Source organism: Kryptolebias marmoratus, linkage group LG19 (genome assembly GCF_001649575.2).
Source record: "Kryptolebias marmoratus isolate JLee-2015 linkage group LG19, ASM164957v2, whole genome shotgun sequence".
In the NCBI taxonomy this organism is placed as follows: Eukaryota; Metazoa; Chordata; class Actinopteri; order Cyprinodontiformes; family Rivulidae; genus Kryptolebias; species Kryptolebias marmoratus.
The window spans coordinates 23,217,075-23,231,906 of record NC_051448.1 but is presented as its reverse complement, the minus strand read 5'-3'; the positions used below and the strand labels follow the sequence as shown (position 1 = coordinate 23,231,906).

The 14,832-nt window shown below is 41.5% G+C and overlaps 1 protein-coding gene across 7 annotated transcripts in view; it reads left to right on the top strand.

The window, feature by feature from the left end:
- fynb (FYN proto-oncogene, Src family tyrosine kinase b) overlaps positions 1 to 14,832 on the top strand; it is a 125,428-nt gene that overhangs the window by 22,719 nt on the left and 87,877 nt on the right. For 4 of the 7 annotated variants that reach the window (XM_025011044.2, XM_025011046.2, XM_025011049.2 and 1 more), the window contains one exon: positions 11,250 to 11,387. The exons of 1 other annotated variant lie outside the window; for it this stretch is intronic. The gene's annotated coding sequence lies outside the window, so the exon portion shown is untranslated. The remainder of the gene's footprint in view (positions 1 to 11,249; positions 11,388 to 14,832) is intronic. 2 more of the 7 variants (XM_025011047.2, XM_025011045.2) reach the window with 1 other exon arrangement.

Sequence of the window (14,832 nt, the reverse complement as noted above, 5' to 3'; positions counted from 1 at the left end):
TTTGTGAAGCCATCTTCAACACTTGGAGCAACGTTCCCACTAGCCTCCTGGAAACACTGGCATCAAGCATGCCTAAACGATTGTTTGAAGTCATCAACAAGAATGATGGAGCTACTCATTACTAAGTCCTTTTTTTGACACTTTGATTTCTGTTTTGGGGGGTTTTCGGGTTTTTTTGAGCTATGGTCTTAAACTTTTGATCAGCTGAAAAAAATCATGTTTGAGTGTAAATGCAGTTTTCAATTAATTCCCCGCTCAAAGGTTTTTGTCTCTTATGCTGAAGAGAAAACATTATCGCCATTTTGCTTTTGACAGCAGGTGATCTAAGCGATTTAATTACAATACAGGAGTTTAGACGCAGTTCAGGGATGAGCCATTTTAAACAGAACCATTTGGTTTGACCCTTCTTGCTGTCGTACAAAGTGGGGATGGGCGGTGATTTTCCAATAATCGAAGTGCAGTTGAAATTCAATAAATGAAAGCAAGGAATCACAACAGTCTTCCTTTTACACTGGCACCTGGTAGTGACACACCAAGTGGTAACTAATTGTGCTTTTCCAGTCGGGGTGTTTTTGTTTTCTTTTCTGGCAGAACACTTCCTCGTCTCTCCTGAAAACAAAAATAAAAGGAATCCTAGTTTATCTTGTAAGGAAAGTCAGCTTTACTGACTGAATACATGAATCCCCCTCCGTGTCGAACCACCAGACCCTTTCCGGCTCGCAGGATTAGCAGCAGCTCGCGCCTCTGTTTTGTTGGATGGGTTTTCAGCTGCAGGACTTAGGGTGAATAAAGAAACTTTAATTTAACTGGGTGGACTCTGACATTTTTCAGCAAAACTGTAAAGACAGGTCCTAAAAATATTCAAAACTCAGTCAAATATTTGAAGAAAAGTCACATAATTATCGGGCAAATCTGATTTGACTTTTTGCCCAAAATACACTTCCCTATTACAGAGTTCTTACGTTTCTACACAAGTATTAATGTTCGGTTCAAAAGAAAAACAAGCGATGCTGTAGTAAAATCATATTAACTGATAGGATACTGCTAGGCTCTCTGAAACATCCTCATCAGGTGTAACAGATTTGCAAGTCTGGTGCAGTGTTAGGTCCTGCTGCCCTCTAAGTAATATGGCCTTCCAGTTATGACCAGGCTGGTGACGTTTTACTGATCAGCTTTGTTCAGATGAGCACTCTGAAAGTCTGAGGTTAGGCAGATGTTACTGTTTAGATCTGTCTCTGCTTGACATTTCTTTTGTAATTAAATTGTTAAAAGTCAACCAAAAACCCTCCCTTATCTTTTGGCTACAACAGCTGCAGCAGCTGCAGCAGCTTTTGTAAATGTGGTGTTGGTTAGCTTGTTAATTGTTTTAGACAGACAATATCCCCAAGATGGAGGTTGTGGTCAGTGTAGCCAGTCAAGTTAACAGTGACAAACAGAGGCACAGATTACACTGTTGCCTCTGTTAAATAAGTCATTTCATGTGGTTCATCCCTGATCAGCTGGGTTTCAGGGTTTTTTTTCAAAAAAATTTTAACCCAACCAGCAGGATAAATTTAAATCCTTTTCTCAGAAAGATCTTTTCCACGTCAGCTTTTTAATTCATGACTCCTTAAGATGTGTTTTTTTTGCTGAAGTCTGTTTGGATCATTGAAGCCTCGGGAGTCGGCGCCGCCACACAGAGCTGGCGGCGGGTCAGATGAGCCCCAGCTCGTGCTCCAGTCAGCAGCTCCTCTGTGCTCAGCCGAGAGCTCCGAGGTCCGAGAGACGCCCCCGACAGGGCTGCGCTTTGTACCCCTTCCACAGCAGAGAGGGGGCCACAATGCGGCCCTCTCTGCTGTCTCGGCATAGCTTCTCGCAGCCGCAGCTGAACTCGTTGTCACAGAGGAGTAATTGCAGAGCAACAGATGAATGCAGGATGTGGGGAGGCAGCAATCAGATGATCGTCTCTGAAGCCGTTTCGATTCCCGCACTTAACACAAGTGCTGGTTTTCCTGTTTGTTCAATAAAAAAAAAAAATGTCACTGCATGTCGCTGCAGCGTCATCATCCGCAGCCGAAAGGTGAAGGTGAAGGTGGATGAATATGCTTTGCTGTGTCTATCTGTTAGCAAAATATCTCATAAACCACTTCACAAATTTTAATGACACTCATCGCTGGAACCTGATTCAAGATGGCTGCCACAGTCAATTGACTTTAGAAAACACAAAAATGGTTAAGTCTCAGTCAATTTTACAGATGTTGACCTAAAAGTTGGTATTTAGTAGCTGAAACTGTAAGTAATCACTTGGGGTACATCTTCAACTGATTAAGTTTTGGCGTCAACCTAATTCAAGATGGCTGCCACAGTTACCTGATTGCTGGAAACACCAAATGGCTACAAGTCAGTTTTACAAATATTAAGCGTAAATGCTGCATGGTGGTAGCTGAGAGTCTTTTACAGCACATACTCGGGGCGATCCACATTGCGCGACACCTTTACCTAAACTCAGATATTCTGCTAAAATTTAAGGATGTGAGTTTTACTGTTGTTTACGTGATGGAATTAGCAGGAGCTGCTTGTCTTGCTTCAAGTGCTGACACTCATCTTGTTCCACTAATCACCTTACACCTGATCCCTCATCTTTAGCCGCGTACCTCCAACTGCACAGCTCGGCTTCTTGTTTCATTACACCGCCTTGGAAATATGCAAAGTCAGTCAGTGACTGTCGACTGTGGCTTTGTTCCTGTAACAAAAAAAAAAAAATCACTGTTGCTTGTTTGCACATGTTGCACAGGCAGGCCACAAGAGCAGCAGCACAAGCACAGCTTCGTCTCATATCCTGCCGGCATTTTTCACTTTTAATCTCCTTTACTTTTAATTTGAAAAAAAAAAGTTTTTCCCTTAATTGCTCCAGTTTCATTTTGCTCTCAAGTCCATTTAGCCTTTATTCACGAGTTTCGCAGTGCACTGGAGCGTCTCGTTCTATATTTAAAAGCTCTCCTCTGAACAAATCGAGCAGAAGTCTTTTAATTCTGCCAGCCACCGAGCAGCCTGAGAGGTTCCACCACAGCTGCAGCAGAGGGGAGCTAATGGTAGGTTCCTCTGACATCTTTCAGCCACATGTAGAAAACTGAGCTCAGCAAATCTCTTTATTGCAACTTTTCTACAACACTCTGCATTTTAAAACACTAAAAGCACATGCTAAGCTAATCAACTGTTAGTAATTGAGTTATTGAAGACTATTTGCCTTGCTATTGTTATTTTCTGTGTTTTACAAATCTTCTGTGACTGGAAAATTCGGTACACATCATTTTTTTGTTGAAAGTTTCTTGTTTAAGGAATAAATAAAATCAATTATCACACCAACAAGCCCGCCAGTCCCTACAACAATGTCGGTTATTTATTAGGGTTGTTAAGGTACGTGTGTTTTTGGGTTTGGGCATTTTTGTTTGGCACACTCGTGTACTGAACGAATGCAACGTTTATTTTATACCCGTTCACATGCAGAACGTTTATCTGCGGAACTAAAGTGGAGCACTCTACAAGATTTGAAAAGGTACCACATAAAGTGACACCACGAAAAAACAAACGTGGAAAACAAAGCAGACCAAAGCTGGAGGACCCCCTTCCCTCCATCTCTCACACACACACTATCATTAAAGTCTGCTGCTTGGAAACTTTATGGTTTCTTAGTCAACTACAATAACAGCAAAGAACTATAGAGTTCAAACAACCCCTCGCTAACATTTCAGACTGGATCAAATTCATGAGAAGTTGATTATAGCGGCAGACATGCAACCAATCTCTGAAGTGGAAAATGTCAGTTTAAAAAACACAGTGGAAACAATGGAACTATAGACTGTAAATACTGAGATAGTCTATATATGGAACCATGTGACAAAGTTCCCTCTCATCACCATTTTAGCCAGAAAATGATGACACAAGCTACAGTTGTCCCTGACTTTTCCAAAGGTTCTGCTATATACAGTACCTGTATGTACGCGTGGGTGTGTCTGCCATCCCAACACTGTTAGTTAGACCCTTAAAATGATATTCCGGCCAGTTTGAAATGGAGTTTTTTTTAATAGCTTTCCTGTTGCAGATGGCTGTTTGAACGACCTCAGCCAAGCTAATGGCTACTGACTAGTCTGAGCACAGCGAAAATAAATGTGAATTGCTGCAATCTTAAAGCAGTGCAAATTTTTGAAATTTTCAGAGCTTTTTATGCAAACGCTATTTTATAGACCCTTACCCCATTATAAGTTTAGCAATTTACATAGAGCACTATGATTATTTCACATTACACAGATATTTTGGTAGAAACATCACGAAACTCCTGTCTAAAGTGCATGGCACTGGAAGTGCTACAGCTAGCTGTTGCTGCCACCATTTTCTCCTGCAATTCCATATAAATATCCATGTAATGAGAAACCGACAATGGTAACAAGGTTTATGAAATATTTGCATGAACCACCATGAAGTTGTTTTAATATTCTCTAAGCACCATAACGCCCTCTTGTCTGCTTGTAGTAATTGTGCTGTAATTTTCCTTCCTCGCTGAAACAGGTGAGCTGTACACACCTGTTTGTGCTTCGTTATTTATTAATGATTTGTTTATGCTGGTGGGAGGCAAAGTGGTGGAAAGTGTTAGTGTTTCAGAGGGGCGGGGAAAAAAATGAAAGCTTTATGCATGCATGTTTATGGCCCAGAGAGTTTTCATACATAATTAAGTTTCTGTGGATTTTCCAGCTGTGAGGAACATCATGTTTACGAGTGGCGAGGGCTGAATTCTGTCCAAACAAAGCCAGCGTGGGCCACTCGTTGAAAACTGTGGCATAAAGATGCAGTTTCACTGTATGGAGCCCAAGAATTTCAGTGTGGACGGGCTGGTTTAGTTTCATAACAACAAGTTTAGACAGAGATTGGTATGAAAGAGGGAGGATGGGGGATATGCATTCATTCAAGGCATTCTAGGCCTTTAATTGTATTCATTTGGACCTGACTAGAGAAGCATGACAAATATCACCTTTAGGAAAGAAAATATTACCTTGGCAGAGAATGTTTATGCAAACGTCTCTCTAACTCCTCAGGGATTCCAGAAACAGCTTCACATTTTTCCCTGCCTGTCTGTGTGTCATACTCACATGCTTTATGAGTTTACTGAATGGGCTGCTGAGTGTTATAATCAGTCTCTCTTCCTGGCTGTGAAGTGTTCCCTTGATCACACATGAATACACAGGGGACGAAATCCATTCTTCTTCTGATCTCAAGAGACTCTCATCCTCTCAAGCAGTGGGGACCGTAAAGAATGTTGGTTTTGATACACAGATTGGATGCCAAGCTACTTCTGTTTGGTCTTGGGGAATTACCGAAGGGGAAGAATGACAGGCTAACTAAACTTCTTTTTCTTTGGCTCTCCTAAACCAGGCCTTCGAAATCACAAAGAAATGTCATGTTCTGCTGGTGCTAAAGATGCAGAACACTATCTAAAAAAATAAAAAAAGAGGAAAATACTAGCTAATAGTAGGGAAAGACTAGCTAAAGTAGTGAATAGTAGCTAAAATCCAAAACTAATAAAAGCTAGCTAAATGTCAAAAGTAGCAAAAGGTTAGCTAAAAGTAGCAAAAGACTTAATAAAAGCTATAGTAGCAAAAGAATAGTTAAAACTTAAGAGTATCAAAAAGGTAATCAAAAGTAACAATATGCTAACCAAAGGTAGCATAAAGCTAGCTAGATGCAAATACAGTTAAAGAGATTAGTCTGTTTTTAGATGTTAATAATCATTAATTCTTTCCTCTCATCTTTTTTTACACCTGCAGTCAGTAGAGCTGAAGAACAGCAGAATATCCTCAGGTAGTTGTGCTGCGGAAGTTAAAGCCCTTCCTCATCATTTCTAAGCCAGCCTTGTTCTGATAAAACTACATGTGTGTCTAATGGTGAGCTTTACACAACAGAGAGAAAGCTGTCCACCACCACACTGAAGACTTGGCTTCATTTCCCAACAGGGGAGCATCCGGCCTTTCCGGGACCCCCAAAGAATAGTTGTTTGAGGAACTAAAGAAGTGAACACTACATGCTCACTATTCAGAGCGTGTCTGACACACAGATGGCGGCTTCCACAGAAATGCACAGAGGCTCCTAGCCCATCGCCTTTCGTACCAGAGTTCGAAATTCAAATGATCTTATGCTGAGAAATGTTGGCGTTGTAGCAGTTTTAGTCAAAACTTTAAAATAATGTTATAGACCATCTCATGTAGTATTGTGAGACAGGACTTAAAATCAGTACTGCAGCCTTTGATGCTTCAACTTCCTGCTTCTACCTCTAGTTATACTATATCTTGATGGGTTAAATAATAGCATTGTATGAACCGCTGTGTTAAAAGGATTAAAGTTATTTTAAGAAGGCAGAGCTTTAGAAGTGGGTCCATTTAGACAAGCCGTTATTAAGTCATCAATAGCTTCCAAAGCAGATCTATTGCTTTAAAACAACTTTAGCCTTCTAATTTCACAGCAGTTAATGCAAACGCTATTATTTAAACCATCAGTTTTGCTTTGCACTGTTGTTTCAGTAGAAAAATATGAGCGTAAAAGTTGTGTAAGCTGTGTAAAAGAGTGCATTGAGAAATTGACATTGGTATAAAGGTTCATAAAATAACACTTGCAAAAACTGCTACAATATTCTGGAGATTGAAGCTGTTTCAAGACAGATATGTATTGAAGTATTAGCCTCTACTAGTTAGAAAAGGCAGGGAACAGGCTCGTGCTTTAGGTTTTAGGTCGACTGCATCTGTTAGTCAGACCTAAACTGTGTTTCTCTGTTTAAAGAGGTTGTTTATAGTACGTAAGATAATTGTTTTTTCCTAACTTTTCCACAGAACCCTACTGACAAATGGCCATTATATCCCTTTAAATACAGATGTCAAAACTGGTTGCCAGTAGGTAGAATCCAAGTGGTTAGTTAATTATGATTACCCCAAGCTACACATATGGGTTCAGAAAATGAGAAGAAAAACTGCCTAATGTTAGAGAATTAATAAGAGATCAGGTGAAAAAAGCAGAGTAAACTAAGATGAGTAGCAGGACTCTCTTCCTGCTGTCCTCACTATCTATTTTTTTTTCTTTGTCTCATTTCCTTTGCGTGAGCTCGCCAGTGTGTGTGTAGGTGGTGTGAGATCTTGTGCACCCCTCAGCCGCCGACAGGAAGCCCTGCTGTAAGAAGCAGACACCAACCAGCAGCAGATTTCCACGCAGGTGTTGCTGCTGCTGCTGCTGCTTCATATCAGCAAAGCCCGCTCTAACTCACACCGTCAACACTGCATGTTCTCCGAGCAGCAGCAAAGCTACACAGACACATTCAGTTAGATTTGTGGGCTGATCTTTAAAGACCACTCAGCAGCTGATGACTTGAAGTGTGTTTGGCAGCAGCGGCAGCACATCTTTTGGAAATAAACGTCAGCTGGGGGGGCTTGGGGTGAAGTTAACCCCAACCCTGCTGCTGGCAACCACCCTGAACTTTATTTATCTTATGAGTTGCAATGTAGGTCCTTCAGAAATATCTATTATTGTCTGTTTCTGCAGTTCTTTTTCCTCCCAGATCTGGGACTCACAAAGCTCTTATTCAACAGAAGTAAAGAGGGCATCCTCGACACAGAAAGTATCCCCCATTTGGCCCAAGCACTTTAGTTTATGGTTTTGAACTTCAGACAGGTAAACTTATTTCAGGGTTTTTATGTTTAAAGTAACTGTCTTTTAGAGAAAACCAATAGATTTATACATGGTGACACTTATGTGGTTATGTAAATAAAACAGTAAAAATAAAATGGCTGAAATGTGTTGGAAACCTCTTGGAGCTCTTTCACTCGACATGATGACCCCGCTTTGCTCTCCATCCCCTTCACAACCTACTGGCTGCATCACAGCAAATTAGGAAAACTTCCTTCAGTGTGAAGGCCACTGTTACGCTCCTAGTACTTGCCAAATAGATTTTACTCACTGTTTTATGCGTTCTAAACCCAGTGTGTCTCTGGGCTGAGACTGGTGGCGACTAGTAGACGAACAGCATTGGTGTGGGGTCCTCAGTTTTCCTTGCACTCTTTTCCAGCTCACGGTCTTGTCACTTTAATTTTGAACATGTTCAAAACATTTATGCAACAAATTTTCTCTCAAAATAGTCACAGCATTATCACGGTTGTCTCCGACTCTTCACAATTCAGTTTCCATAAATTCTACAGCACTTTAATGAGAGCATTCCCTGCTTAGGCTGCTCCCCCCGCGACCGGACCCCAGATAAGCGGAAGTGGATGGATGGATGGATGGATGGATGGCAAAATGACCTGTTAATCCTTGGGATTATTGCATGACAATCCCCATTACCTAGCAACCCCAAGCCGAGCCCAGTCCCTCACCTAGCAATCCAAGTGGAGCTCCACCCACTTCATTATAAGAAGACCATCACATTTGTTATGCTGGAAAAGGAAAATGTTCTGTTGTCAGCAGCAATATAGAACATGTACTGCCACTGTCCCAACCAGCGACCAGTAGGGTTTCGGACCCACTTGCTGCCGCTCTCCTATTCGACAAATGTCGGTTCTGAACCGCAAAGTGCCCCTGTCCTAAAGTCAGAATCCTCAGAGTTTGAATTAATAACAATATAAATGTGCGTCAGATCTGCAGAGTTTAATCCTTCTTTGAGTTTTTATGTTTTAAGACGGGACACTGAGTTGGGGGGGGCGTGGCCAACAGCAGCTTATTTGCATAAAAGTGATGTAGCCCTGAAACCGCGCATTCTTAAATGAGCTCAAAACAGGCAGAACTGATCTGGTGAAATCGCAATATCTGAGAAGGATTTTGTGTACTAAATGTAATGAACATGTTTTGTACAGCCCACAGACCTAGGAAGCATAATAGGTCCCCTTTAATAAATAAATGATTACTGCATTCACTAATTAGGAACGTAGTAATCAATAAACAGGAAAAAAACGTGTGACTGCTGAGTCAGCAATCACACAGAGTACAGTTGCATTTGAGAAAATACTATCAAACAACTTTTCACTTTTTCCAGTTGTGGCTCTGGTGTACTCCCCCTCTAACCCAAAAGCGGCTGGGATATGCCCCTACCCCCCACCCCACCTCCATGTCCCTGAACAGCACGAAGCCAGAACAGAGATGATGAATGGATGGATGAATCTCTTACTGCCTACTGGCTTCTACAAATGAGCGTGTCAGCGAAAGCTGAGTGTAGACACCTGCTAAGAGACTTTTTATGGATTATATCACAGTTTTTTTTTTCACCTGCAAAGTGAACGGGCAGTGTCTAAAACCATGCTCCGCGCATGAATCTCCTTCTAAATGGCACTGAAGCTTTCCAGTAGCTCCCTCCATTCAATAACATCCTGTTCACACTGGGATGAAAGTGAGTTCATGGATTTCTAAAATCCACCTGTTTGAAAAGCAAATCAGACGATCACACTGGCCTCTGCTGGAGCTTGTTTCTGCTGGAGCTGGAAACAAGCTGGAAAGTTATGCAGTGACCTTGAATTTGTGGTGTTGGATAATTAGGCGCAGAGGAGGAAGAGCTAGATTAACGCAAACAAGTAAACTCAGACAAAACATAATTTTACTATCTAAATTTAGTTTTTAATTTCTTAATGTATATAGCATTTATCTTTAACATGCAGCCTCAGTCTGACAGTGTTGTGTGAGTTGCATTTGGACGAGTACTAAAGCTCATGCTCAAAGCGACACTCGTTCTTTGTCAGAGGGAGAAAAATAGTTGGCCCTGATTGACAGAACTGACTGGTTATCCAACGTGACCGTCAGACAGTTAGCCAATCAGCACCAAGACAGAGCTGAGCTCTGAGCAGAAGACAGGAAGTCTGTGACTGAAGTGGTTTTAAAAATCTACTTGAAGAAGAAACTCAAAAAATCACTGACGTGGTTCACTAAGAAGAAGTTGCAAATGGTTAGCATGATAATGGTTAGCATGCTAACTATTAGCATGATAATGGTTAGCATGCTAAGCACAACTTCTCCATGTTCTCCTTGTTTGCTTTTTGGTGCATCTTTGGTTCATATCAGCTGTGTGAGAGACGCTCTGTGGACCCACTTGATCAGGACAGCTGAAGCAGAGGAAGACGAGGGGTTCATGCATGGCTTGGTTTGTTTGGTGCTTTGAAAAGTACTGTGGCAAGCCATTTGTATACTTATTCAATATCACTGATATCAAGCCTCATTTGCTCACACTGGCACTCATCTAGCTGAGAAACTTGGTGAGTGTTTCACATTTTATTTCTTAAGTACTTTCCCACTGGCAGATGTTATTCATGACTTTTTTATATATATATATATACAACACTTTTATTTTTATAGTGAAGTTATCAGCTGACACATGCAACATTGCTCTGTGTGACCAACATCCTTTAGGCCCTTCTCCTTAACAAGGATGGTTTGTTTCTCTGTCACTGCATCTGGGAGAGTTATTGTCTGCTCTTAGCATTTGTTTCTCTCTCCTGTCCTATCGTACCGTGAAGCTGCTAATTATAAGCCTTCCTGACAACGACTGTTTTATCAATGAGTAGCCTGCTAGTTTACATTAGCTGTGTCACAGTGTCTCATTGTAGAGCAGTTGGTTATGCTGAATGTGTTTCCAGCAAAGAACTGAAGTCTGATCTCATTCTCTGCGAGCTTTCCAGAGGAGGTGGATGTGTAGCTGTTGATGTGTCTGTTTAATATTTATGTCTCTGTGATTCTGCCATGGTCTCTATTTGAGTCATCTGAGGTGGGTGTGCTGTGATGGTTTGGGTTCAACATGTTGAAGTCAATAAAAAAAGAGGAAAGTATTTGGTGCCCCACCATCTTTTTAGGGATGAAAACACTACTGGAAATCTTACAGGTGAAATTGTGCAGGTGTTTTTTTTTTGTTTTTTTGTTTTTTTGTTTTTTTTTTGTCAGCTGCTGATTTGGCTACCCATCCCAGCCTGTCAAATCAGTGTACATTATCTTCATCAAACACCAAGGGGTGTTTTCACATCTTTATCTAACCCGTACACTCAGAATAATTCATCATCTTCATGATAACACTGTTAAAACAGCAGCCCTGATAGGAGCTGAGGCCCAGTGCTTCTTCTGTTCCGTCCCAATGCATTCTGGGAGACACGTGCGTGCTTCATTTTCATAAAGAAGTGTGAATGAATGCTGCTGGCACAAGCAGTTGATTTTTCATGTTTTATTGAACTCAACAATGAATAATTGAGTGGCTCTGTGTCCCGCAGGGTCTGTGTTTCTGCGAGGAGCAAAGCAATGTGGAGGAACTAAAGATCCTGATACGCCAACAACTCCAGGTACATCTCTTCACGTCATCACACTGGACCTTTGGAACCGCAAACAGAAACGCTCGCAGAAGAACTCAGGCATGTTTACTCACACTCTTGTGTGAAGCTTGTCTTATATAATGTAACAGCCAGCAGAAGATGGCTGTAATGCTCATTCTGGAGCGTTTCCAGATGTGGGTGGAAAGCAGAATGGGGTAAATCCACAGAGAGGGTTTGCGCTATGGGGTCCACCTGCTGTTTTAAGCAGATGCTGTAAAACATACCCGTGGTGTAATATTGTGGATTGCGGAATCTCCGTAAAAAGAGGCTACAGCAAAAGGGGTTTGTTTTCTTTCCTTCACTTGAGTGGCGCTTGTTGTTTCAGGTTTGACTCACAGGTCAGCAGATCCATCCAGCTAAAAGCTCAAGTGTTGTGTGCCTTTTTGACCCAAACCTCCATTTGTGCTGCTGCCTTCTGTAATTTGCAGCGCGGCACGAAGGTCAACCTGTAACCCTCCTGTGGGAGTTGCCACAGTTAGTCACTGCGTCCTACCTCAGCATGGAGTCAACCAGCTCTGCCTCTCTCTGTCTGTTTTTTTTTTTCTTCTTCCTACCCCATGTGACATTCTGCTGGCTGAAATCCCAGTGGATGAAAATGTTTGCACTATCTCCTAATCCTAGTGTTAGCACATCGTGGCCCACTTAGAGCTGCTGTAGGAGCTGATCACAGGACCACACATGCGTTCCCTAAAGGAATGCTTATCACTCTGCAGCTTTCATGCTAGAGTTTAAACTAAGATCATCTTATGTTGAGAAATAAGAAATGATTTGTAAATAACTTTATGCAAAATCTCATGCAATACTGTGAGATGTAACACTCAGAGCATGTGTTTTGTGTTTTCACCCTCAGCTACTACCACATGTTTGTTAATGTTGATAACTTGTGGTGGCGAGGCTCAGGACGGTATGGGATTCTGACGCTCAAGTAACCTTGAGCTATAATACCACAGTTTCACAGTCTTATGCAAATAAAACAAAAATTCAAAAACACAGTTCGTTTGCATTTATTTAAAAATTGAAATGCAAATACTATTACTACTGCTGCCTAAATAGTATCACGTATTGCTTATTACAGATTATAAGTATAATAATATTTAATGTAATATTTATTTGTGGTTATTTTAACTTTAATACACAGATATAAATAAGGAGACTGACAGAACAAAAGTGAACTTGTTGACAGTCTGTTTAAAATCAGTCAAATGAGACAAATTTGGAGCTTTTTGGCAACGAGTCCCATCAGCTACATGTCCACAGACCCCAAAATGACATATACACAGAAAAAAACCCTGTACCTACAGTGAAACGTGGAGGAGGCTCAGTTCTGTTCTGGGTCTGACACAGGGTGTCCTGAGTCTGTTCAGTGTCCAATGAAATCTCAAGACTATCAAGACATTCTGGAGCAAAATGTGCTGCTCAGTGTCAGAAAGTTTGCTGTCAGTTTCAGGTCATGGATCCTCCAACAGAATAATGACCCAAAACACAGAATTAAAAACACCAAGAATTGCTCAGAATGAAACCTTGGATTATTCTGAAGTGGCTTTCTGAGTCCTGATATTAATCCTGTTAAACATCTGTGGAAGGAGCTGAAACCTGCAGTCTGGAAAAGGAACCCTTCAAACCTGAGACATTGACTCAAAAGGTTGTGCAACAAAATATTAAGTTATTGGTACCATCTTTTTGTCAAGGCCAGATTCAGAGGTTTGTTTTATAAAATAATTCTGTTGAACCAAAAAGTCAAAATCAGTGACTGATTTTTATTAGTTTTGTGAGTTTCAAATGATTCAAGTGACCATTGTGGGTTTTCCTTTCTTTAATGAAAGGGTCCAAACAGATTTGTCCACACCTGTATGTGCTGAGAGGAAGACTCACATTCATTTAAAACAGGGAAGACTTAATGTTCAAACCCACCCCCCCAGCTGAAAAGGTGGGGGGGTGGGAAAAGGTGAACTTCTTACATTCACAGCAGATGTAGTCATTTTGCAGTCTCAATCATTGCTGCACTAATAGGTCCTTTTTTGTGCATGTTCTCGTTTCCTGCAGAGCTGTCGCAGGTCTCGATGCACAAGCCTGCAACACAGGCTCATTGCAGATTGGATTCTCTGTTTTTTGGGGCTGAGACTTAGCCTTTTTTTTTGATATACTCAACCTCAACCGAATTTTGGGTAGCAGCAAAATGGAAGACACACCACAGTTCTCTGCATGTGAGGGGTCCGAAGGAGCTTTGCAAAGATTTGCACGGTTAGCACATCAAGTAGGCCCTTTCTGCGGGACCCCACGTCTGAGTGTGCGTGAGCCTTGTAGGCTGGTGAGAAACAGCAAAATGAGTCACAGATTCCAACGACTTGGTCTCCTCTTTGTCTCTCTGATGGTTTCCACTCTGTGCAGAAACAAAAGTAAGACAGCAGGGAAGTAATTATCCTCTCATCGTACTACACATTGTTAGGTCTTGCTAGAATCTTTTGCAGCCATGGCACAAACGCATACTTGTGTTCAGTTCTGCCTTCAGAGCTCCAGAGCTGACTGTTGGTAGCTGTTTACCTCCATGATAATGACTGCACCAGTGTGGGCTGTGCAGCTATTTGCAGAGATTTCAGTGTTGTCCTCAGACTGTGGGTCCATTGTGGTTACCCAGCTTGTCTGGTGGTGTAGAAATGCAGTCAGTGGGTAGAAGTGGTGCCTCTAATGAACCTTGTTAAGCTTCTCTGTATTATATTGACACATATGGTGGCATTTTTCATGTGCTTCCGTTCCTTCCGGTGTTTAATTAAGGGATTTACACAGTGAAGTGGAGGCACTACAGACTACTCTCAGGATGAACTACAAGGCTAAAACTTTTCCATCAGCCGTCATCACTCCAACAACCTACAATTGGCGATATATTCACGCTAGAGGCTGACATTTTCTCGGGAATCCCACGGGTCACGGGATTCCCGCAGGATTCCCGTGGGATGGGAGTCAACTTTACTGTTAATCACGCGATCGGTACGGTACAGAATAAAAACTTAACGGGAGCAGACGGGAGCAGGAACCAACCAAAAAAAACCACCCCAAACAACAGCAAAACATAGTACATGCACTGCCATTATGTAGTTTTATTTCAGAGAGCCTACTAACGCAGGTCAAAAGAACTACACCGCCCAAAATGCAACAGTGCTTCCGGTGGCTGCTTTCCACGCTAACGTCTGCGATACTGATGCGGTAAAAAAATGTTTTGCAACGCAAAGTAAAAAGGAATGACTTGCCGATTAGGCTCACAGTCGAGTGTGACGGTGATAGCACGTTGAAATATTCAAATGTGATGATGTAAAAAGAAAGTAGCAGATACGGCAGTGTTTTTTTCAGTTAACTTTTGCTTCATGCACATTTCTCTTTTTACAAAACTCAGGTACCCTATGCACTTTCATTTGTTGAGAACAGTTCTCTTTCTTGGTGTATTTTTTTGTTGGAGAAATTCAAATCATAAAATGAATTGTTATTGTTT